At 44.5% G+C, this 26,365-nt stretch overlaps 1 pseudogene; it reads left to right on the top strand.

The window, feature by feature from the left end:
* LOC119951135 overlaps positions 1–26,365 on the top strand; it is a 222,396-nt pseudogene that overhangs the window by 161,417 nt on the left and 34,614 nt on the right.

Here is a 26,365-nt window from a genome sequence, read left to right as displayed (position 1 = left end):
AGAGAACAAGACTTGTTTTTAATTAGAAAATCATGATATAGAAAAAATAATGTCAAAAATTTCCCCCCAAAAAAGTAGAACAGTGTAAGAAAGCAGAAAATTACATAATAAAGACCTCGATAAGTGTTCTTCAAATAAATCCATGGAATTGTTTCACAGATGCCATTCAATATATGCAGAAAGGTTCTGGATTAAGTGACCAGTTGCCCATCTGCAAGTGGTGTGCACTTGCTCTGTGTGTGCCTGGGCCTGCAATCCAGAGAGAGAGAGAGAATGGGAAACAGATGTTTGGTGATTACAACGGAATCAGCAGTGACAGGAATCAGAGTGCTGCAGTGTAGTTAGTCAGGAATATCCGTTTCCCATTTCCATTGCCAAGGTGGATGCTGGAGATGTAAAATAATGGGAAGCTATGGGTGGAGTTAGACTCAGAGTTGAAGTGGTTTCTAAATGTCTATTGACCTTTTAAATGGTATTGCAGCCTTTAACAGCAATTCTCCTGTTGCTTATCATAATAAATACAGACAAAAATAGTCGGGAGAATTGTGGAAATGATTGCCATGGCAATAATCTTGTTGGAATTAGGTGCATGCCATAAACCACAGGCACACAATTTCACTCCTTTGCTCCCCTAAAAGCATTTTACACCTTCATGGATGGTGTTGGCCTTTGCGATATTGGTGAAGAGCTGTTGTTTTGTATGAGGCTTGCTTAGAGTGTCAGCGAGCTATTCGGCAGGAAAAGGCATCACAGCTGAGCATACTTTGTGCTCAATCAATAATCAGTTATGCCTATGGACAGCAAGGTGATTGAATGACGAACAAGAGTGGAAGCGCTTGCGGATTCTTCTTCTCTCCACCCTAAGCTGGATGGGCTGAGGTCAACTGTAGTGCCTCAATGATACATTGAGTGGTTAGCATCAGGCAACTGGCTGACTAACATACATGGTTGCATGTTCCAGGAAGAGGTCTTGCTATCCATGCTTGTGTACCTCCGGTTCAGTTGGTTCAGTTCATTTACACTTGGAAGGCCTAAAAAATCTGCACAGCAACATTGACTGTTCTTGAATATTATTCTAGTTTTTGTAGTTACACAGATACGTTTTACGGGCTGCCAGATTTGCTGTGATGTGATAACAGATGGGACTGTGGAGGAAAAATGGGATTTCTGGCAGTGATGGTTTTTCGAGGTGTGACGATGCAGCACCCATTGAATGAACTTGGGTCTTGCAGAGCAGCAATAACTGTTACATTGCACAAAAACACACACCAATTATAGGTGAGCAGTACCACAGAATCCTTTGCTCGATTTATTGCAAACGACTTGAGATGGTTTGTCAAAATGTCTTTGAGTTGAATCTCTGCCACCATGGCACCATCTTACATTTCTGTGTCAGATTTTAGGTCTGTGTTCTCAAAAGTGGTGAGCGATTTCTGCTCATTTCTTAAAGAGCCTTAGGGTTTTGTTATGAAATGAAAAAATGAAAATTAAAATTGCTTATTGTCACAAGTAGGCTTCAAGTGAAGTTACTGTGAAAAGCCCCTAGTCGCCACATTCCGGCACCTGTTCGGGGAGGCTGGTACGGGAATTGAACCAGCGCTGCTAGCCTGCCTTGGTCTGCTTTCAAAGCCAGCGATTTAGCCTGACCTCATTAACAACCTGGTCTGACTCCCTACTATGTAAGGGGAATATGAATAGTTCAGCTTTTAATGCTATTGTCCTAAGTTGTGATCTTAGCCAGCTGGTCTCCTTTTTCTGAAGCGGGTTAGAAATGAAGTGTATCTATATATCTTGTTTTAAAATTCCTTGCATTCTTCAAGTTTAAGAGAGAAAACGACAATGATAGAAAGATTTTCACATGCGTGACAGAACTGACCGTCCTGATTGACCCATTCTTACTGTCTTTGTCTCTCGCTCTCTGCGTTTCTGTTCCCCAACACCAATCTAAATTTTGGATCACTAAATACTGGCACATATTTTTATGGCATCTGCTTTTCATTACTATCGGAATTTTGTTTAATGCAGGCTGAGCTGTAAAGAACAGGGCTGAGCTAGTTCTACAGAATGGTGACTAACTTCTTCGCTCTGGTGCAGGATTTTTCATTTGTGATCAAATGGCAACCAATCACTGAATTCTGCTGCACTGTCAGTGTCCAGTGGGCAGGGCACACTTGTCATCCAATTAATGACAGAGGGCAGCCTCTCCAATCTGTAAGGCCAAATAGGAGGCCTGCCAGGACTGAGAGAGCTGGAGTCTGTGTTGCAGGGAAAGCTGAGAGGGGGGTGCATCCACCTTCAGGTGCCCTCTCAGCACTTCCAAAATATTTTAAGTTCAAAAATGGCCAGAGATTTCGGACCATCTTTGTGGAGGTGTTGCCTCTCCACAGGGCAGCCTGCAACCACAGCTGTGGCCAGCATGTGGACAGAGGGCCTCAACGTCGTATTGGAGCGTTGTCTCTCCTGGCCTGCCACCAAGAAGCTACCGTGCACCCAACACCACAGTATACTGGAAAATCCCAGTCAACCTCCAATCAACGGCCTCGTTTGGACTTTCAAGCTCACCGCCACATGCGTTCTGCTCCTCATCTGCCGTGGAGATGGGACGATGCTGATGAACTGGTATGTTGGCCAGCAGTGCAAAAATCAGGCCAGCACCAGTCTCCGATAATCCTGCCACAGACTTGCGCTGTCACAATGTCCAAGAAATTGTACCTGACAAAACAAAAATGCTGGACTCTGAAGCAAAGTGGGGAAAGACTTGCAGACTCTCTAATTATGAGGTAAACATTTGAAACCACAACCCCAGTGCAATACTCAATAAGTAACTCTTATATTTTTCATGGATAATCCTCTCTCACCCTTACCTGTGCCCATTGTAATTAAAGGAAAGCAGTTCAAAATAAATACATTTCTACACACAATGCCTATTAAGCACTTTTGTAAGGAAAGAGTATTAATGTACTATATTGTGAAAGATTATTCTTTTATTTTTTGAAATCATAATTATTAAACACCAAATCCCAAAAAATTCAAAGCATATCAATGTCTAAAGAGAATAATATACAAATGACATAATCTAATAAGTATTTTATGAATGATAATAAAATAATAATCTATATTGTCACAAGTAGGCTTACATTAACACTGCAATGAAGTTACTGTAAAAAGCCCCTGGTTGCCACATTCCGGCGCATGTTCGGGTACACAGAGGGAGAATTCAGAATGTCCAAATTATCTAACAACACATCTTTCGGAACTTGTGGGAGGAAACCGGAGCACCTGGAGGAAACCTACGCAGGCACAGGGAGAACGTGCAAAATCCACACAGACAGTGACCCAAGCCGGGAATTGAACCTGGGACCCTGGCACAGAGATATCCACTGTGCTACCATGAAGAGCAGGGATTTCCCTGAATAACATATTCCCTGCAACCAAAAAAAAATCAAAAAGCAGAAGCCTTGTAACTATTTTAAGGGTATATTTTTCTCCTGTCCTGAACTTTAATCAACATTAAATGCCAATATGAAGCTAAGGATTGTGATTTATGATCATATCATTCACACCAGAGTTCATGACCTTTTAATAACCTGGAGGTGTACATTCATCTGTGAACCTGAGTGGTGATATATCGTACTTGTGAAGATTCCGTATGCATGGTATTTCTATTGAAATTGTAAATGTGTGCTTAGCATATTTATCATTTTATGACAAATAATAAATAGAATAATTATTCACAAAAATATTGCTGATATTGTACTTGGTAACTCAGAGGAAGCACCACTCCTAAATTAATTTACTCTGTGATCTTCATTATTGCAAGAGTTTCACTTTGAATTTCAATTGCAAGACATCACTGGTACATTGCTGGTACTAATTCTAAATATTCATAGAAATGGCTACCTCACTGGTGGTGAATGTGGGATGTCCCTATTGTAGAATCATAGAATTTACAGTGCAGAAGGAGGCCATTCAGCCCATCGAGTCTGCACCAGCCCTTGGAAAGAGCACCCTACTCAAGTCCTCACATCCACCCTATCCCCATAACCCAGTAACCCCACCCAACCTTTTTGGACACTAAGGGCAATTTAGCCTGGCCAATCCACCTACCCTGCACATCTTTGGACCGTGGAAGGAAACCGTAGCTCCCGGAGGAAACCCACGCAGACACAGGGAGAACTTGCAGACTCCACACAGGCAGTGACCCAAGCCGCGAATCGAACCTGGGACCCTGGAGCTGTGAAGCAACCGTGCTACCCACTATGCTAACGTGCTGCCCACTGTACCAGACCATTATCCTACACCAGAATTCATGAAAAGTACGAAGTGAATGCACGTTTTCCCCTCCTTTCATGGGGAAGCAACAACATTATTGTTGATAACAGTTTCATTTCACGAGGTTCCGATGATTAAACTCCATTTTGAAACTGAACAGAACATTGAAGTATTACTCAGCCGGTGGGTCAGTTATATGGGTCAAAGTGGATTGCTGTACATCTAGCAGTGCTGTTATGCAATGAGTAAAAACACAGGAGTTGGAAGCACCCATTACCCCATTGAGTGCTAAATGTTCTTTGCACATTTAAATTTGTGGGTGATTGCTTCATGGGCAGCACAGTAGTACAGTATAGTGATTAGCACAGTTGCTTCACAGCTCCAGGGTCCCAGGTTCAATTCCCGGGTTGGTTCACTGTCTGTGCGGAGTCTGCACGTTCTCCCCGTGTCTGCGTGGGTTTCCTCCGGGTGCTCTGGTTTCCTCCCACAGTCCAAAAGTGTGCGGGTTAGGTAGATTGGCCATGCTAAATTGCCCTTAGTGTACAAAAAGGTTATGTGGGGGTTACTGGGTTACGGAGTTAGGGTAGATACGTGGGCTTGAGTAGGGTGCTCTTTGTAAGGGCCGGTGCAGACTTGATGGGCCGAATGGCCTCCTTCTGCACTGTAAATCCGATGACTACTATTGACTGAATCTTGTGGAATTAGAGAAACGTTTACAGCAGTTCTGAATTTTCAAAGTTCTTTGAATAGAGCTAATGATGAACTTGACTCTGTGGGAACAGATTTAATAGTTTTTTCTTCTTCCATACTTTAGATCCATTTAAGTCATTTATTTCCAGCTGACACAGTGCAATTGCACAATCACTTTGACCCTGGAATGACCTTGAATTTCCAATTTCACATATTGAAATTTTTGGAGTGAAAGCTATCATCAGTTCACACTCCTACAATTTCCTCATCTGTTATTTGAATACTTTAAAATGCAAATTAATTCCCTGTTACAGGTTTTCATTTTATGTAGTACTGCACTCTGAACTACTTTAATTTGGCTCCCTCCTTGTGCCTGATTCTTTTATTCTGATTTGCATAAAATTAATGCACGTTTTGTATTGGGTGTAATTTGAAGAGCAACTTGTAATTCATTTACATATGGAGCACTTTTCACCTGAGGGTATATCCAGTCTGTATGGCCCGTTGTTCATTTTCATTTTGTGTTGTGTACATTTCCTAACACCCCTCAATGGTTAATGAAAATCATTTTGGTGAATGAAAACAAATATTATTTTTCACCTGGTTGCTGACACATATTACACGACTACAGGCATTGGAAAATGGAGAATTGATCACCCAGCTTCAAAGGCCCGATATTTAAGGGGAACCAGGGAACAGGAGAATGGCTGGGGAACATTCCTGCTCTTCCTGGCTCACTAGACGTGCCGTGAAAAGCTGGCATATAGAGCTGGCATTCCTTCCACTGCCAAGTTTCCAATCTTTGAGATCCGGGTCTGATTCTGGCTTTGTGTGCCTGTATGGAGTTTGCCGTGTCTAGGTGGGTTCCCTCCGAGTGCTCTGGTTTCCTGCCAAAGTACAAAAATGTACAGGTTGAATGGATTGGACATGCAAAATTGCCCCTTAGTGTCGAAAGATGTACAGGTTGGGTGGATTGGCCATGCAAAATTGCCCCTTAGTGTCGTAAGATGTCCAGGTTGGGTGGATTGATCATGATTAATGCACGGAGTTACAGGGATAGGGTGGGGGAGTGGGCCGAGATAGGGTGCTCTTCCAGAGGGTCGTTGCTGACTTGATGGGCTGAATGGCCTCCTCCTGCACTGCAGGGATTCTATGGGATATGTTAATATATGTATGATAACTCACTTGTTCTTACTAGCAAACAGATTAGGTAGAATTTAATGGATGTGGGTGGAACCTGCCAGTTAATTTGGCGTGAAGCCAAAAATCAGTTTCCTGATGACGGAATGAACTTTAGCAATTACATTCTCTGGACTTTAAAGGAGCTTCCCGATGTACAATGTTGGGAAGACCTTTAGCAATGCATCAGCAAGACAGGAATGCTGGAATGAAGTCCACTCTCCAAATTAAGTTCCCCACTAAAATTAGAATGTTTATTTTTCTGACTGCATGTAAGTGGCATACACCTGGTGAAGTGGATATCTTCCATAATTTACAGTGAGTTGCTGCTGCATTATTCTCTTTAGGGAGTGTCTCTAAATGACAGCTGATACTTGAGACCGGGTGGTGGCAGTGTACGTTGCATAGAGGATGACCAAGGAAGGGAGGAATGGTTAGCAGGGAAGAGTGGAGCAGTGGCCGGAAAAATAGAAAGGATAGTGCAGCCTGTATGGGTGTCCTTTAAATATGGTGCCCATGATCCCATGAGGTGATGGTGACTTCCTGCCCACCCTTGCCACGATAGTCATCGTGCTCCACACTGATGCATAGATAATGAGCTGATAAGCGCAAGATCGCGCATGGTCAACTGTCCCAATCCCAACTTCGAGTTCCTCTCTCGTCACTCAACTTAGACTCCAAAATGGAAGAAACGGGCCCACGGTTCTCACAGCACAGAACTAAAAATACTGGGGCTTTCTGCATCTCTGTTAGAATATTATAGAAACAGATCAAATGTGTGCAAATGGCTACTCTATGTGCGATGTGGAGATGCCGGCGTTAGACTGGGGTGAGCACAGTAAGAAGTCTTACAACACCAGGTTAAAGTCTAACAGGTTTGTTTTGAATCACTACCTTCTGGATCTGTAAAGACTCAATTACCTGCAAATATTCGCATTCAAAGTATCATATTGCATCTTTGACTTTGTCTATATATATGTTTCTGGAACCCACCTCTTCATTCACCTGGGGAAGGAGCAGTGCTCCGAAAGCTAGTGATTCGAAACAAACCTGTTGGACTTTAACCTAGTGTTGTAAGACTTCTTACTGTACTTGTGTGGCAGATAGTAGGCCCAGGAAATATTGAGGTTTGTTCAGTTTTCTTTTGAGGTTGAAGAATATTTTTTTCAGAAATTTGAATTGTAGATCTAAGGTCATTGTTCGACAATATTGTATATGGTCTGTGGAAGGAGTATGCTTGGATTAAATAACATTTTCTTCATTTGTTTTTTTAATACACTAATAAACTGCCGTTTGGTTTCTGCAGGTGGCGTGTCTACAGGATTTTTTTGGCGATGATGATGTGTTCATTGCTTGTGGTCCAGAAAAGTTCCGATATGCCCAAGATGACTTTTCACTGGATGAAAATGGTAAGTATCTGTATTGTTTAAGATGACGGCCGTTGCATGAAGCAATGCCGATATCTTTGGCACTTTGACTTTGTGTTTGGAACCAGCCCCAGATAGTTGACACAAAAAATGTATCGTTTACTGAAAACTACCAGAAGTGAACTGAATTTTAGCCAATATAAGGATTTGTCCTTTGTGAACATTACACACATCTGGATGGAATGTGTTTTTTTTTGTCACTTAGACAGTGTATTTCAATTATTTGGGAGTAGCCTCTTCAGCAAGCTCAGATGGTCATGAATTAAACAAAAATATCACAAATGAGTCAAAAAGTTGTGTCCCTCCCCAACAAATTTTCTTTTGAAGAGTCTCCAGTGTATGATCCTTCGCAAGAAAACACAATTTTTGCTCCCTTGCCTCTCACTTGATGAAAATTCACTGAGGAACTAGAATAAGCGACTCAGAAGCTTACTAATTCACGTTGTCATCTCCTCTGATATAAAGTCAGGGAGCTCTGCATGCTTGCACCTTTCAACCTTACCCTGCCTCCCATCGGCAGTCGCCTTTTTAATTCACACATTAAAATATCTGAAGTCCTCTTGCTGCTGACCCAGACACTGCAGACCAACTTGCGTGAAGACGGGAAAAGAGATGTCTACCTTAACACCGAACTTTTGGCAGCGAGTGCAAATCCTGTGAAACTGGTCTGGTAAGTATTACTTAAGTAACTGATAATATGTTAACGCCTTTCTTTGCAACTACTTTCAAGTTCCGAATTCATGCCCGTTCCTTCAAATTCTAAGCATGGTCAGTTGGCCCTGTCATCTCCCCACTCCCATCTGTCTTCTTGAATCAGCATCATGTTGTGCATCGTCCGTGTCCTTCAGGTGTACCATAATTTTATTATTTTCAGCAGACTTTCTTGGTGCATGATTTTTGCATTTTGCGTCCTAATCGGTAATCTAATCACGGATTGAGGTTTGCTGCTGAAGGATCTGAGACAGACAGTATAGGGAGCCTGACGGGGATGTCATTTACAGGTTTGAGGGTTTGGCCAGCACTTTTGCCCATCCCTATTGCTCTTGAGAAAGTGGTGGTGAGCCGCCTTTGTGAACCACTGCAGTCCATTTGGTGTAGGTACACCCACAGTGCTGTTAGGGAGAGAGTTCCTGTATTTTGACCCAGCGGCAATGAAGGAACGGCAATACATTTCAAAGACAAGGTGGTGAGTGACTTGGTGTGTAACTTCCAGCTGGTACCGTTGCGAGGTATTTGCTGCTCTTGTCCTTCTAGATGGCAGTGGGCGTATGTCTGGAAGCTGCATTCATCCACATAAGTGAAGAGTATTCCATTGTACTTCCAACTTGTGCCTTGTAGATAGTGGACAGGCTTTTGGGGGTCAGGAGATGAGTTACTCGCCGTAGGATTCCTAGTCTTTGACCTGCTCTGTAGCCAGAGTATTTATATGGCTAGTCCAGTTCGGTTTCTGGTAAATGGCAACCACCAGGGTGTTGATAGTGAGAGATGCCATTGAATGTCAAGGGGCGATGGTTTGATTCTGTCTTGTAGGAAATGCTCATTGCCACGTTTTGGCATTGGCTGAAGGCTCTGTCTTGATAGATTTTTCCTTGTTAATGAATTCAGGTAAGTTTAATAACTCTGTACTTAGCTGGGTTTTTTTATGAATTAAGAGTACCCAATTATTTTTTTTTCCAATTAAGGGGCAATTTAGAGTGGCCAATTCACCTACCCTGCACATCTTTGGGTTGTGGAGGTGAAACCCACGCAAACACGGGGAGAATGTGCAAACTTCACACAGACAGCGACCCATGGCAGGGATCGACCCCGGGTCCTCAGCGCCGTAGGCAGAAATGCTGTGCCACCGTGCTGCCCTCATTTAACTCTTCAATGATCCTTAACGAGCAAATGGTACCTTCTGCCATGACATGACAAGATTTCTGATTAAAACTCCATTTCAGTTTTCTGCACACTAGTCATCCTTTAATCATTTTATATAATGTTTCACCTCAAGAAATAGTCTTCAAAAATACATCTGCATTCAAGCAGGGAGAGATTAATGTAAATCTGATGATGGCTTGTCCAAAAGAAGCATACGTGTAAAGCTTCTAATGAGCTTCTCCTCCCACTTAGGAGATGACTATGTTAATGTTCTGCCAATTTATTTTTCTTTGAAACTCCCTTCTTGTCACTGAAAGCACTGATTACTTCCTCGTGTGCAGTTGCACAAGTACTGCTGCCTTGCTGAAGTGACGTTTATTTACTTGAGTCTTGACATTGAGTACGCAATCTAACGGCTGCATGGTGCCCAGCATGGATCCCTGTGCGGCAGTTATACCATGTGGGAGGCCGAAATCGGGATCCCCGCCGAGCGCCGATCAGTTTCCGATCTCAGCAGCTCGCTCCCATTGGCGGGTCTTCCGGATCAAGCCGGGACGTGGCAAGGTACCAGATAACACCAATCGTGGGCAATCGCCATCTCATTAACAAGATGGACGCCCTATCTAACTGCCTTCCGGGATCTAACCGGTTCCCCAGCGGGAGGTCATGTGGGTGTCCTTTAGCACACCTGTTTATAAATGGGAACCTAGCACAATAGTTCCTGTGGGGATCGGAGGAGTTGAGTAGCCATTTTCTGAAGCGGGCATGCAGCCCAGGGGCACTGGAGCTGCTGCACAAGTAATTGGAAGGGGCTAGGGGAGCCCCCGGGGGATGGGGGGGAGGGGGGTCACACCTGGGCCTTTGGTGGGGTAGGGTGAGGAGCTCAGAGCTCGTAGGTACTACAGGCCATCCCCCAGATTGTGGGTCCCCATAACATGGACAACTGGTCATGTCCTACCAAACGCCTCCAGGGCAGAGCCCTGTCTGTGGCAATATGGTACAGGTCACTTTAACTCCCTATGACTGTGAGCAGCTCTGGTTGCATAGCTGAACGCTATTGTTAATAGGGAATTAGCAATGTTAGTTATGTGGGGCGCGATTCTCTGCACCCCACGCCGGGTGGGAGAATCGCTGGAGGGCCGGGCGAATCATGCCACGCCGCCCTGGCACCCCCCATGATTCTTCCACCCCCCCCCCAAAATGGCGTGTCGCGTTTTGCAACAGGCCGCTCGGAGAATCGCCGCTCGCCGTTTCTCACGCCGACCGGCGATTCTCCGGCCCGGATGGGACAGGAGGCCTGCCGAACCCGACTGGTTCACGCCGGCACCAACCGCACCTAGTCGCTGCCGGCGTGAACAGCGCGCGACCGGTGAGTGTGGGGCCTGTGGGGGGCGGAGGGAGGATCGAGCACCACGGGCGTGCTCAGCAGATGTCTGGCCCACGATCGGTACCCACCGATTGTCAGGCTGGCGTCTCTAAAAGACACACTCTTTTCCCTCCGCCGCCCCGCAAGACTAAGCTGCCATGTCTTGCAGGGCAGCGGAGGGGAAGACGGCAACCGCGCATGCGCGGCTGATATCACTTAGGCGCCGCCGGCCACGTCATTTCCGGCGCGCCGCTTTGACGCAAGCGTCAAGGCCGGGCGCTCGGAATTTACGCGCCGCCTCTCCTAGCCCCCCAGCGCGGGTAGAATAGGGGGCGAGGAGCGGCCACCGACGCCGGAGTGAAACACTCCGGGTTTCACTCCGCCGTCGGCTGTTTGTCTCCCTTTGGGAGAATTGCGCCCGTGATCTCAAGTGATGTTGCAGGTTGTGTTTGCTGATGTGTCTTGCTGGTAGCTGCAAATGCTGAAGGCCATGGGCGGGATTCTGTGATCCTGAGGCTAAGTGTTGACGCCGTAGGAAACGCCATCGCGTTTCTCAACGGCATCAACACAGCCTCAGGATCAGCAATTCTGGCCCCTACAGGGGGCCAGCATGGCACTGGAGCGGTTCACGCCACTCCAGCTGCTGATCCCGGTGTCAACTGGGTGCCATGGGTTCCGCGCATGCGCAGTGGCACCGGCGCCAACGCGCGCATGCGCAGTGGCTCCCTTCAACCTGCCAGCCCCGATGCAACATGGCGCAGGGCTACAAGGGCCGGCGCAGAAGAAAGGAGGCCCCCAGCCAGAGAGGCCGGCCCGCCGATCGGTGGGCCCCGATCGTGGGCCAGGCCACATCGGAGGCCCCCCCCCTTGGGCGGACCCCCCCCCCCCCCATCCCCCACCACAGGCCACCCCCGACCCTCCCACAGCGGGTTCCTGCCGGCTGAGAGCAGGTGTTGACGGCACCGGCAGGATTCGGCTTTTTTTACGATGGCCGCTTGGCCCATCCCGGGCCAGGAATCGGCGGGGTGGCCGTGTACAATGGCCCCTGACCGGCACTGTGCCAACCACGTCGGCACCAATGGTGCCGATTCTCTGCTCTGTGGCGAATCGCGTGCCGCCGTCGGGGCAGCGTGGCGCGATTCTCTCAGCCCCGGGCTGAGAGAATCCCGCCCCACGTATTTGTTTGCTGCCACCTCTTTTGTTTTTGTCGCCTGGAGTAAGTAAAGGGGGGGATGCTGCCAGTGCTGGAGAAGGGGAAGGGGTGCTTTTTCTCTCTTCTGGTGTGCCCTGCATCGGTGTGACTTTCCAGAGTCTACTGCTGGGATCTGCGGGATAGGGAGAGAAATGCGGATTGACCAAATGCAGCTGCCTGGAGGCTGTGTGCTTGTTTGCTGTCACCCCTTTGCTTTTCTTGCCTGGTGTAAAGAAGGGGAGGATGCAAGATGACCTGCTGCCATGCTGGAGAAGGAGAAGGGGATCTCTTTCTCACTTCTGGTATGCTCTGTGTCAGTGTGATATTTCCCTTGCTGAGGAGTCTACTGCTAGAAGCTGCAGGAGGGATAGAGAGAGGCAGATTGAGCCGAATAGGCAACTTGTAAAAGGTGTTGAAGAAATGCTATTGCAGATTTCTCGTGACTTATTGTATTGTTGATTGTTTAATGTTTCATGCCTGGTGGGCGTGTGCTTGTTTGCTGCCACATCCTTGGATTGTGTGGTCTGGAGCGAGGAAAGGGAGGATGTATGATGACCTGCTACCCGTTTCGGCAAGGGGTGCTCTTTCTCTCTTTTAGCATGCTCTGTGTAGGTGTGACTTTGAGAGTCTACTGCTGGGAGTTGCGGGAGGGGGAAAAAGATGCGGATTGATCTGAATGAGCAAATTGATGAAGGTGCAGAAGAAATGCTTTTGCAGATTGCTGGTGACTTTATAGTACTGTTTTCTGTTTCATGCCTGGAGGCCATGTGTTTGTTTACTGCAGCCTCTTTTGTTTCTGTGGCAAGGAACAAGGAACGGGGATGTATGATGACTTGTTGCCAGCACTGGAGAAAGGGAAGGGGTGCTCTTTCTCTCTTCTGGCGAGCTCTGCTTCGGTGTGACTTTCCGGAGTGATTTTCCACTGTTGAGAGTCTATTGCTAGGAGCTGTGGGAGAGGGAGAGAAAGGCGGGTTAACCTGAATGAGCAACTAGATGAAGGTGTTGAAGAAATGCTTTTGCAGATGGCTGGTGGCTTTATTGTACTGTTGACTGTTTACTTGGTTTTCTTTGTATAAATGAATGCTGTAGCTTTGTATTTGTACCAATATTTTGTCGCAAACAGGTTCTTGTGTATGGCACAGTGCCTTTTCCTCGTTGGTTAATGGTTTGTATGATATATGGACTGTTAAGTAGTTTGTTTTCAACTATTTGTATAAAGGTATTGTTGACCAGTTAATAAACAAAATATTCTCAAATGTATTCTTGTGAGTACACATGCCATGTCTCAGATGAGTGTTATTGCTTAGCATTCCAATCAAACTGTGAGGCCTGGACACTCTGCTTGAACCTTGGAGCTGTCAACCCCACAGAGGCAGTAGCCAACAATCAAACTTTCTAGAGCTGGGCTTCAGCACTGGGGATATCTCTGCAACTAGACTACTGGAAGACCTACTGGACGCAAGTATCCTAGAGAAAGGGAACTGTAGCGACATGTATGACTGACTGGTAGAAAGGGACGACACCGTACTGGACGCAACAAGAATGAAATGGGAGGACGACCTGGGGATGGAGATAGGGTGGGGACTCTGGAGCGAAGCACTGCATAGGGTCAACTCCACCTCCATGTGCGCAAGGCTCAGCCTGACGCAACTAAAAGTGGTACATAGAGCCCACTTAACAAGAAACCGTATGAGTAGGTTCTTCCCGGAGGTGGAGGACAGATGTGAATGGGGCCGAAGAGGCCCGGCCAACCACGCCCACATGTTCTGGTCTTGCCCCAGACTTGTGGAGTACTGGACAGCCTTCTTCGAGGCTATGTCCAAAGTGGTGGGAGTGAGGGTGGAGCCATGCCCGATAGTGGCGGTCTTCAGGGTCTCAGACCAGCCAGATCTATTCCTGGGGAGGAGGGCGGACACCCTTGCCTTTGCCTCCCTGATCACCCGCCATAGGATCCTGTTTGGCTGGCGGTCAGCAGCACCACCCAGAGCTGCAGACTGGCTGTCCGACCTCTCGGAATCTCTCCAAATGGAGAAAATCAAATTCACCATCCGAGGGTCAGACGACGGCTTCCACAGAACGTGGGAGCCATTCATGCAATTGTTCCGGGACCCGTTTGTGACAAAACTATAAATAAATGCCTATAAACATGTGTCTCGGCCATATTGGGGAATATAAAATATGTATGCCGGCTAAAGGGCCGCCACAGTTGTTATTACGAAGATGCTTACCTGTAAATATACATGTTAATTTTTGCGTGTTTTTTTTTTTCTCTCTAATAATTTGTAATTTGTTGGATATAAAATATGAAAACTCAATAAAAAACATTTATTTAAAAAAAAAATCGCTGCAACTAGAGGGTGAGTCTGTGGACCATGGGTGGGTACCTGAGCTCGGTTCCCCTGATGTTCCCGGCAAGTGTTTGGGGTCTAGGGTCTCGGGCCCCTGCAATGACTAGGGGTGAGTGTACAAAATGGGATCCCCCAGCACCACTGTCTCATTGAATGGCACTCTGAGACTCGGAGAGAAGGCGGGACACGTAAGGCTCACTTTGCTATCGGTGACTGCTCTACCCTTGGTCACCCCGGTGATCTCCAGGGCCCGTTCCTCATGGGGGTAAGGACTCTGATGTCTGGCACCCTGCCGCTCATCTGGGCCCTTTCCCACCAACTTCTTCTGCAGATGCAAAGAGGGCAATATTATCCATACACCTTATGCATTGGGGGGGGGTCTCTGGCGGGTGACATGGGTGGGCACTGCTGCTGGGCATGGGTGGGTTGTGTGGGTGGGTGCCAGGGTGTGGCATGGAATTGTGGGGTGCCAACCACAAAGCTGTGGTCAGGGGAGGTGGCGTGTGGGACCGATGCCCGGGGTCCTGTGTCAACTTACACATGTGGCCTGGTGGAGATCATTGGCCTACTTCCTGCACTGGACTGAAATCCTCCTAGTCACGCTGCCCGAGCTGACGGCTGCTGCCACTTCCTCCCAGGCACCATTGGCAACCCTGTGGCTGGACCAATGACTGCCTCGGGGGAACAGGCTGTACCATCTTGACTCCATGGCATTCAGAAGCCTGGCAGGTTGGCATCCCCGAAGAATGGAGCAGGTCTGTGTGGTGGAATGGCTGTGTGCTTCTGGAGTGTGTTCGGAGGGTTCACTCCATGCTGCTCCCCCTTGTTAGCAAGGAGCTGCTGGGCACAGTCCAGGTGAATAGCGGTGGGATGGCCATTTCCATCCTGAATCCCGTGGAGGATCATTTCCGGCCCTAATTGATGTTAGACACCGTCTGCGGTCTCACCAGGTTGGCCATCAGGAAGCACCCGGGAAGTCGCGCCTGCTGCCGCACTTAGTGCTTCTCCTGTTAGATTGCACCCTGAGTTTTAGCAGACAATCAACTATTGAATTACCAAAAGGTAATCAGGCTTCAAGATTATCCTTAGTATATATCACAATATACACAGGGATTTAGAATTTTTGTTCTCTGTTGAAAGACCTGTTGCAGATCAACTGGAGTGAAGAGGTAGTTAGTTGCTGACAGGAATATGAGTGGGAGCTTACTGCTGATTGGTCAGGCTATTGTGGCCATAATAAGCCTGGACAGGTTTACATTCTTCCTGCTGATTGGCCGACTGTGTAGAATGGATGGTGGTGTGTTTCTTGATTAAGGGTAACCAGATGACACTGATGAGGTCTCTGCTTTGGGGAAATAGTATAGAGTTGATAGATCGCCATAGCTTCCCTGGCATGTCTTGCATGCCAATATGCAATGGGTCAGTTAGGTTTGGAGTTAGACTGTTGAATATGGTAGTTATTAAGTTGAGCATGTTTGACAATAATGTTGAGGCCTATCAGTCCTTCCAAGGAAATATTTTAAGGTAATAATTGTTCTTTTCAGAACAAAATTTTACATGGTGTAACCATAAATTCATCTTCCTCCATGTTTCTGTTATCACCATGTCAACCTTCTAACATTTTTTGGTCTCCGCAAACGCTGCTGAGAGTGTTAATTCACTAAAATTGTCGAAGCTTGAACCTTTTCAAACTCCTGACTTCCATAGGTTGGACAGGATAAAACCAGCTCTGATGGCAGTGATATCTGACTATATTTTCTTTTCACTAATGTTGAAGTGGAAAAACAGTTAAGCTGATCCATGGATAAACAAACCAATCTCTACAAAGACTTGGCTGAAGTACCATTGTTTTCCCATCTCCTCATGTCCATATGTTGTTCAGCAGATCTCACTTTAAGAGAGTGTCCATTGTTGACCACACCAGCTACTTGTTTTTTTTTAAAAAAGGTTATGATCTCCAGCTCTCAAGAGCTTGCTGCATCCTGACAATCCTCCACCTTTTCTTTCATTTAGGGAGGAAGCCACTCCACGGCACACAAAAGCAGGATTCCATGATTTAAAAAAGGGACCAGAGGGATCAGGCCCAGAACAAGTGAGCCTTCAGTCCATCTTCTGCCTGCTGGCCCACAGCTGACCACCTTTCCAGTTTTTACTGCATTGGCTTGAAAGTCTGTAGGGGAGGGTCCTCTCCCATTTTACATGTGCTTTCAACTTTTCTGTTATTTGTCAATAGCTTTGTTTAACATCCTTTAAATAAATGTTCTTTGGTCACATGCTTCAGTGTATTCTTTGGCTTTGCGGCCTCCATAGTTTCAACATACAAGGAAGCAAAAGTCACCATTCCTTTATTCCACCCAATGGTGCATTGAGGGGGTTTAAGCTTCTGACTTGGCAATTCTAATCACCTGATGAATTTCTTAGACTAATATTTCGTAAATGCTGCTTTGCTGAAAGCTGCTCCAGAACTTTATTAAACAACATTTTCAATGGTCAACACAGTTTTTTTTAAGTCTCTTTGATATTACATTTAATTCCTATTGCTGTTATTTATTTGCTCTACTTCTCTGTTTGAATCAATCTGAGCTGGTAGGATGCACAGTGCTTATACCTGGGTGAGTTTTTAAGCTCATTCAAAACTCACTCACTTCCACAGAGTCAAAATCCAGCCCAAATTGTCAATTGTTTTCAGTGAGGTTATTGGTGCAGTCATCACCTTGTGTCAACTTTAATCAAAAGACACATTTGTTTTCACAAGCTGAGTCTTTTTTGACATTGGGACAATAAATAACCTGACTCTGGATAACATCTGTGCTATTTAACCAGCATTGAGTACATTAACATCAATATTTATTTAGCAATATCTGCTCCTTACATAGATGAAGGGAGTCTCTGCAAGTGAAAACTTCAGTCAGAAATCCAAATAATGTCAACCAGGGTTAATTGGAAAACTCATCCAAATGGATTTGGAAATGACCTGGAACCTTCCCTGATGATTTGTTAGGTGGGGGTGCCCTAGGAATGCCATGGTAGTTTGCCTGAGCATCTTGGTTTTGGAGGTTTGAATCAACCTAGATGCAGGCCTTATTTTTGTCTAGTCATTCTTGTCGGAAGCTGCACAAATTAGATGCTGAGAAAGGACGGCTTTCAGCTATGATGTCCTCCATTGTCAAATGGCCTGCCAACGCGTGAAAAATAGACACTTTGGGCAAGTCACTGGACACCTTCTGTCGAGAGTCAGCACCTTCAAGTGTAGAGGAGAAATTTGTGGGGAGTACGGCTGTTTTAGAACTCTTGGCACAGTTGCTCCCTTCCCCAGGTTCTGTTGTTACCAGTGCAGTGAGAATCTCCAAAACAGGAAGCAAATTTGACAAGAGGGATGTCACGTGGTGCTCCTAACACATCACTGTCGGCTGAGTGGCAAATTATCCTTGGAGATTATGGAATCCACTGATTTTGCTAACCTTCTGAATTTAAACTGTGCAAGAAGCCAACATTGTTCTGCAGATATTCTTTTAAGTTTGAAATTTGCAGCTTTTGGATAAGCAAAAGACTTGAATTTCCTTGGAGAGACATAAACCCTGCTTACTTGTGTAAAATGGGGTTTCTGACATTTCTAATGAAGTTACAGTGGCTGAATGAAAGCAGTTGTGAGGAAATCTCCAGGCAAACACTCCATGACTATTGTAAAATATTTGGAGGATACTTTCACATGTCATGTTTCTAGACATTATGAACTGACGCATCTTCAACTCTTTTCTTACTTCTTTGGAACACGTTTCACCAGGTTGGAAAGTTCATATGAAAATTAATTATTTTCCTTTTATTACTAAATTCCAGGTAGGATATGTAATTGAACATTGTTAGTTTGCCATTTGTATCAATTTTTGACAGCAATACCATGAAGTGTGTTCACAATCTCCAGAAATATTTTTTTGCGTTAGAATACATAATTATCAGAATTGCGTAATGGTCAGGTGGCGCAGCGGTTAGTACTGATGCCTCACAGTGCCGAGGAGCCGATTTCGACCCGGGTCCCTGTGGAGTTTGCACATTCTCCCCGTGTCTGCGTGGGTTTCACCCCCACAACCCAAAGATGTGCAGGTTAGGTGGATTGGCCACGCTAAATTGCTCCTTAATTTGAATTTTTTTTAAAAATTGCATAATCATATGTAAACCTAACCAATCAGGGAAATTCTTCGAGCAAATTGCAATGAAAAAGCCAATTTTTCCTCCGAGTACTACCAAGCTGTCCAGACATTTTTCACAGCTACAATAACATTTTGGAACCTCTTTACTAACCCAACAAGGCAAGATATTAGAATTGAAGGTAAATTTGAAGTGGATTCGTTCTTCCATTTCCCACTCTTCACATTTAATTGCAGTGACTGATTACTCAGTGCTTCCTTATATATGCAAACTGGACTTCCACAGCAGTTTTCTTGCTCCGAATACAAAGGGGTAATGCAACCTTTGATGCAAAATAGTGTAGAACCCGACTCCATAAATAATGCAAGAAACATGACTGCACTAAAAGTGAATTTGCTGTGACATCAAACATTCTTAGGGTAGGGTAAAGGCGTATGTCACCTTTGGTTATTTGAGTACACATTACTCTGATTGAAAAATGAGGAAATAGGTCCGAAGAGACCCATGAAAACCAAATGTAGTAAGAAGTTACATAATTACGCTTAGATGCCTTTTTAATGAAAAGTATAACAGAGCCAGGCAGAAGTCTACAATTAAATCTTTACCGTACCATCTTGTGTCGTGAAGCAGCCCATAGGCCGGCATTTGGAACTGAGATTTAATTTTGAAATCCCACTCGCACACCCTGCAAATGTGATCATAAATATCACTTTTATTTATTGTCCGCTACACACAGCGGAGGAAACGATTATACACCAGAAATGATGTACAGGACTCAGCAAGGGGCCAAAATACCCTTGTTAACTTAGAATGCTCAACAGGAAATGAGAATGTGGGAAAATGAGAGCCCACTTGCTGAAATTTAAGGATTACTATTTGCAAAATACTCATATTTATAGAGTGACCAGCACTTTAAAGAATGCTAATGAATGCTTCCTCTTATTGTACAGTTATTGTTTTATAAATTAATATGATGAAATTTAAACTACTTGGGAAACCAACTCAGCCATTTCTAACCCAAAAATTAATCTAGACTTCTATATTTGTAGCTGGATTTTAAGTAAGGATTTGCTCTAAAGGACTTGATATTTCAATTGCAGAATGAGTAGCAGAACATGAACTTTCTAAATTGCCCTACACCCTGGTGCGCTACTTTACAATTACATTGGCAATAAAAGTACAGTACCACCTCGAAGTTACATGCTACTCAGGACATAACCATGGGGAGTTCTGTAAAGTGAGTCTCAATTAGTTTTGGAGCCACAATTGTGGAAACCAGTACAGCGCAGACTCCCTTTGTGGAGACACTGTTATATGCTAAATGTTAATTTCTAGGACTCATTAACAATATACCAAATTTCAGGAATGCAAAATTTGAGTAAAGACGTTATTATTTGTACAGAACTATCTGGGACTGAAATTTTAATTAAGGACTAGATGTAAAAAAAAACAGATAATATTTAAAGTGATGAAATATAACGTAAAGTAATATTTTGCTTATAGTGTGTTATAACAGTACGATTGAAACTAAGATGATCAGAACTGAGCCGAGAGAGAATTATTCCCTGGAGAGGAAAGGAGGAATTTTTAAAATACGAGAGAAAATAGTTCAGAAGTTTGCCAGGTGTTATGATCTGTTAATTGTCTGATTAAAGCTTTTGTACTCTCCAAGAGGTGCACAGAAGTCGGACGCTGGGAGGTTTTGATGTTGGTAAGTAAAGGATTCACTGGTGACAGATTTTCGGCAGCAAAAATGTTTGCAATGTTGTGGGATGAACATGTGAAGTAAGGCTGATTACAGGAGAAGATAGTCATTGAAATAATGTTGAGTGTAGAAATCATTAGATACAATGACGTAGCTGTGCCTTTTCCAACTATTCTGCTCTGAAATGTGAATTTACAGCAGCAACATTATATTTAACACTTCCAAGTGCACTGTGACTCTGACTGGTTAATTTGAGAGTTTATTCTCTTTCTTTTGTGCTGTTTAGTTGCTCTCCTGCCTCTTTTAATAATTGTTGCTGTATCTCTTCAAAGGATGCCAGTGCCTCTCTCTTGCTTGCTGTTGTCTTTTTTAAAAATTCAATCACTGATGTTTCTGTTTTCAATGGTCCTCACTGCTGTCACCTCTTGGTTGAATTTGGCTGCTGTTCTGCTTTGCTTTCTTTTGCTCTCCCCTCCTATTTCTATTACTTTTTGAATTGAAAGAATAATGTGCTTTGCTCTGTCTTCTGGTCTTGCTTAATTATAATCAAAGTGCAGATACAGTTGTTGCCCCGGTAGTTCAGATGACACTCTTGGTCTGACTTGCAGTCTCTGAATGCATCTATTGGCTTGATTAGCAATATTTGGAAATGGAAAGATAAGACAGGATAATTTGTAGCTGCAGAACTAGAAAGAGGCGACGACAGATATTTAATAATATGGGAAATGTTGGTTACAATTATAACTTGCATGTTATTATCTAAGATCATAAGAATTAGCAGCAGGAGAAGGCCATTCAACCCCCGAGCCTGCTCCCCCATTCAATAAGATTATGGCTGATCTGGTTGTAATCTTAACTCCGTGTGCCATAAACCTAGACTCTCCTGATCTACTGTCCATTTACCTTCCCGCAGTAGGAACTGAGGTTCAAAAGCCAACAGATAGTAACCAGCCCACGGGTTCTACCATTTCTTCCTTTAAAATACATCATTCATGTCATGAATCTGAAAGAGACAATTGGATTCAATACATTTCTTGATTGGTTTTTATATATATTTTATGTTTAAAAAAAATTCAATACAGTTCAGTTTGTTTCTAATCCTATCAGCCCCAGGCACAACCTCTCAAACAGATTATCTGGCTTCATGCACCAGCGACTAAACATTTCAAAATGCTGTTTTCTGATGATTTGCCAGTTAAACTCCGCCGATTGCAAAATGTAGTTCATATCGAGGTCAGACAGTTTTATTTCAGTCTAGCAGTTCCTCCGCTCTGGCCTATTTTGTAAGGCGCACTGAAGGTTACAGCAGCCCCTCATTATAACAGCCTCTGATTAAACCACATTCTCTGTAGCAACATATATTGTTTCTGGCTGCCTCTTTAATGGAGAAACCACATAAAACACCCTCCCTGTAACATGTTCCCTCGTGCAGTTCCCTCTTTAATGCTCTGAAAAATGCCCTCACAGGGGGAATCTGGTTTACAGTGTTTCTAATTAGAAAGAGGTGAGCCAATCTTTTCCCAAATGAAATATGTAGTGGATAATGGGTTTGAGTGGAGATTCAACAGGTAAGACACATGAATGTTAACATTTGATGAATAATAACTCACAACAATTGCACCCATTTGCTAAAGAGAACTTCATTAAATTACATTCTTTGTTTTCTTCACCTTCCACCTCTTTTCTGAAGGAATTGGCTCCTTCCTGGACTGTAGTTCTGTAGGTTGTGGTTGCTTCAAATGTTTCACCCAACTGCCCATTAGTCATTATAAGTTTGGCAAGCAAAGTGGCTGATGCTAACTTGTGCAATCTTCAATCTTCCAGCGGATGTTGCTGACTAGGGATCCTCAGCATAAACATGAAGTAATTTTAACCCCCACGGAATCAGAGAATTGTTGCAGTACAGAAGGAGGCCATTCAGCCCATTGTATCGCTGCTGGCTCTGAATGAGAAATGCACCTAGTGCCATCCCTCACCTTCTCCCTGTAACTCTGCACATTCTGCCTTTAAAATCACAAACCACAATCTCATGGTTACCATAGATACATTCCAGATTGAACCAAGTTGAAAGGCAAGAGCAAAGATGAAAGTAATATGGATACAGGCTGAATGACAAAAGCAAGAAAGGAGATAAACCTAAAAAAAATACCCTACAAAACAGGGGGGACCATAGGAGTCACTCAAACAGGACAACTGATTCAATAAAAAGAGTCCCAAATAATGTTATTTGCGTTCAAGGCATTCCATAATGCCACAATTTGCTGCACCAAGGAATGATGAAATGTGAGCAGATTTCAGTCCGATAGATTAGATGATGGGCTGGATTCTCTGGTTCCAGCTGCGTGTTTCTCGGCGGCGCACGTTCGCTGGAGGCGGGATTCTATCCTCCCACCGCTTGTCAATAGGATTTCCCGTTGAAAACACCCCACGGCGGCGGAAAGCATGTGGGCTGGTGTACGTTGCCAACAGGGAAAGAGAATTCCGACAGCCGGAGAATTCCGGCCGATATTTCCACTTGGTGGTGCGGAGCAGACCAAAACCAGCGCCCATAAATGTAAGAGCAATGAATAAATCAAAGAGGGAATTTGGAACAAATCTCTTCCCCCCCCCCCCCCAAGAATAGTAAGAATGTAGAGCTCACTGCCACGCGAGGCATTTGAGGTGTGCAGCATAGTTACATTAAAGGGTAGGTGGAGTGGGTAAACAGGAGAGAGAAAGGAATAGGATATGCTGATAATGTTCGGTGAAGAACAGTGGGTGGCAACTCATGTAGGGCATAAATGTTGGCATGGAACAATTGTGCCATCTGACTTCCATTGTGCTGTAGAGTAAAAAAAGTAAATAGCACTTTCTCAGCTTTAATAACTACTCACAGGCAAGTAAAGACAAATGCAGCCCAAAAAGTAGCAAATGTGCCAAAGCTCAAAGATAAAGATCGGCAGGTTTGCAGCTGTTCTCTGGGCTGTGTTATAAGTACCACTGTTTAATATTGGAAATAGAAAAAATAGCTATATCTAGAATCACTTATTGTGGGAACAATTCAAATCCTGACATTTGTTTTGCTAGCAATCTTTAACAAAAAATATAAAATTAAATAATGTGTTTGAAAGAGTGGTGGTGTCACACTAATTGCTAAGCAAAGTTTCTTTAGCTTTCAAATAGCGTCTTCAAACTACAGACCACACATGATTTAGCATGCCTTTTATTAGCCACTAACGAGCAAAACACACAATCAATTAGGCTGAAATCTCTCATTTCAATGCACAATGTGTGAACTTTTGCATTCATCAGACAGAGGCAACACCACAGTATGGGATAGTGTTCCCCACACAAGCCTCATCTGTCTCCAAACCTGCCTTTCAATTAATGTCATCACCTAGCCGGCCTACAAGCCAGACATGGTTCAGGTGTGGAATTTAAAAATTGCCATGGGGAGGCTGTGGTCTTGAGAACCCAGATTAAGCTCTTGGCCGAATCTAGGTCAATCAAATGGCCTCCTTGCACTCTTCTGTGGCTATACCTTCTTTTGCAATTTATCTAACATACAAAAATGATCATGATAACTTCATGGCAAAGATCCAGGTAATAATTGCTCTCTGAATTGACTCTCAACCAATACTATAACTTCTTCTATAAATGAGTTGTGGCAAAATAGCCAAATGCATCTCAATTCTCAACCAGTACCGTCAACGCACACATTTTATTGCAGTTGTAATATAGAAATACACAACATGAGTGGTCAAGATCTTCCAGGGAATCAAGCAGATAGCCAGGAAGTCAGATTGGAAATTGTTAATTGTCACTTATTATCATTTGTGAGAGGCTATTATTAAATGTGACTTTTTTCTACTTTGACAACAGAATGCCGTGTGGTGAAAACAAACACTGGTGGTAAATCAGCTAATGCCTCACAACGGTCCACCAGTAAGAGCTCCGGAGCTTCACTTCGTAGTAAGTCTCCTGCCGACTCTGGTAAGTGGACTCTGTTAATACTTCAAAGGCCAGAGAGTTTGTCACAATGCAGAAAAAAAATTAGATTAATATTAACTGACAAGTGAATGCCCAAGCGAACATGAGTTGGAAGATGAAGGAATGTTCTTCTACTCCCAAATAGATGCATCTTCATCCCTAACATAGGCAAAATAAAGCATGCGAATAATTCAATCCACAGTTGGATTGGATTTGATTGTCACGTGTACCGAGGTACAGTGAAAATAATTTTTCTGTAAGCAGCTCAAACAGATCATTTTGTACATAAAAAGGAAATACATAATAGGGCAACACAAGGTATACAATGTAAATACATACAGTTACAACATGTTCAGATGCAGCTTGCGGAAAGGGGATTCCTTGTGCATATTATTCATATTAATTTTAATACATCTTGCTTCATGTTTTTGTATGACTTCCCTGGTAAAATATTTTAAGGGGTGGGGAGGCATGACCTTGTGCATAGGCAAAGCTTCATTATGTAGCAGTATTTAGAGCAAAACTTCGATAATGGGGTAACGGTAGTGTCAGTACTCTTCTGACTGGCCTGGGTTCCTATTATCTGATGTCCATTAATGCTACAGTTCAGAATGATTACTGATTAAAACCTTGAATGTTTTAATGAATAACTAGACATGTTTTGGCAATATCTTAGAAAAAATATAGACCCTGAAATTAAATGGGGTGTCTCTGAAGCTTCGGCGAGAGTCTGTGAGAAGACCTAGAGGATTTCAGGGCCACAGCTATCATTTAATAATCTACATGGCAGTGGTTAGCACTGCTGCCACATGGAGCCGAGGACCTGGGTTCAATCCCGGCCCCGGGTCACTGTCCTTATGGAGTTTGCACATTCTCCCCGTCTCTGCGTGGGTCTCACCCCCACAACCCAAAGATGTGTACGGTAGGTGAATTGGCCATGCACAATTGCCCCTTAATTGGACTTTTAAAAAATTTACATTGTTAAAAAATCTACGTGGCAATGGCAAAATTACTTCACACATGTCAAGCTAACAACCCCCGTCTGTAATTGCAGATTTGACTATTTTTTTTGAAGTTAAACTAGCTTATATCCACAGTATCCTCATCAAGCAGAACAATTAGGTGAGAAAAGAAAAAGAAAAGACAAAAAAAAAATCTATGGGCGCGATTTAATAAAAAATATCAGGGACCATTCTGGGCGGGATTAGCGGGTCCGTTCCTGGCACTTGTAGCTCCAGGAACGACCTAGCTATCTAACGGCACTTTGTTGCAATTTCAGCCCCCTGCAGGGAATGCCCCCACCCTGAGGCCGCACTTAGTCATTTCTTGCACTGAGGAACTCCATAATTGAAGGAAGAGGTCAGAGCACCATTTTTAAATGACGCCCCGATCTCTAGATCCTCAGAACTCTCCAATGCCCCAACCAACCTATAAGAGGGTCCTTGGGAGGGGTGGGGGGACACACCCCCAGACCCAATTCCTGGTGCAGGCAAAATTTCAGCATGGCACCTTGGCACTGCTAGCTTGGCACCCTGGCAATGCCCCTGCCAGCCTGTCAGTGCCACCTGGATACTCTGATAGGGCCATGGACACACCCTGGTGGCACTGCCAGGGTGCCCAAGTGACACAGCCATAGTGTAGGCTGGCAGTGCCAAGGTACCAGAGTGGTGCCAGGGTGCCACCAGGCCCAAATACCAGCCACTTGGGGGGTCACCAACGCCTGGGAACCCCCCCCCCCCAAATGCTGGTCTGCCTGGTCCCCTTTTGTGGGGACGAGTGCTAAACGGCACCTGGCTGGTGGATACTAGGTGGCCATTCGATCCGGCAAAGGCGTAGTTAAGTGGGGTTTTAAGCTCACTTAGCTATGAGAGTCTCAGTCCCGCCCATTGCGGGCGATGTCGCGTGAGAAGATCTAGTTAGATCTCACGAGGCATAACAACCGTTGGGAATCCCAGGAGAGGCCTCTCCTGGGATCTACTGGCCGTCCCATCCAGATTCCAGCGGGATGCAGCTGGTAAATCGCGCCCTCTATCTCAAAGCCCTTTACAAACACTGAATATTTTTTTTTTTTTATATATAAATTTAGATTACCCAATTATTTTTTCCAATTAAGGGGCAATTTAGCGTGGCCAATCCACCTACTCTGCACATTTTTGGGTTGTGGGGGCGAAACCCACGCAGACACGGGGAGAATGTCCAAACTCCACACGG

Source organism: Scyliorhinus canicula, chromosome 17 (genome assembly GCF_902713615.1).
Source record: "Scyliorhinus canicula chromosome 17, sScyCan1.1, whole genome shotgun sequence".
NCBI classification, from domain to species: domain Eukaryota; kingdom Metazoa; phylum Chordata; class Chondrichthyes; order Carcharhiniformes; family Scyliorhinidae; genus Scyliorhinus; species Scyliorhinus canicula.
Note: the sequence above shows the minus strand (reverse complement) of the source record. Positions and strands in the feature narration are given on the sequence as shown.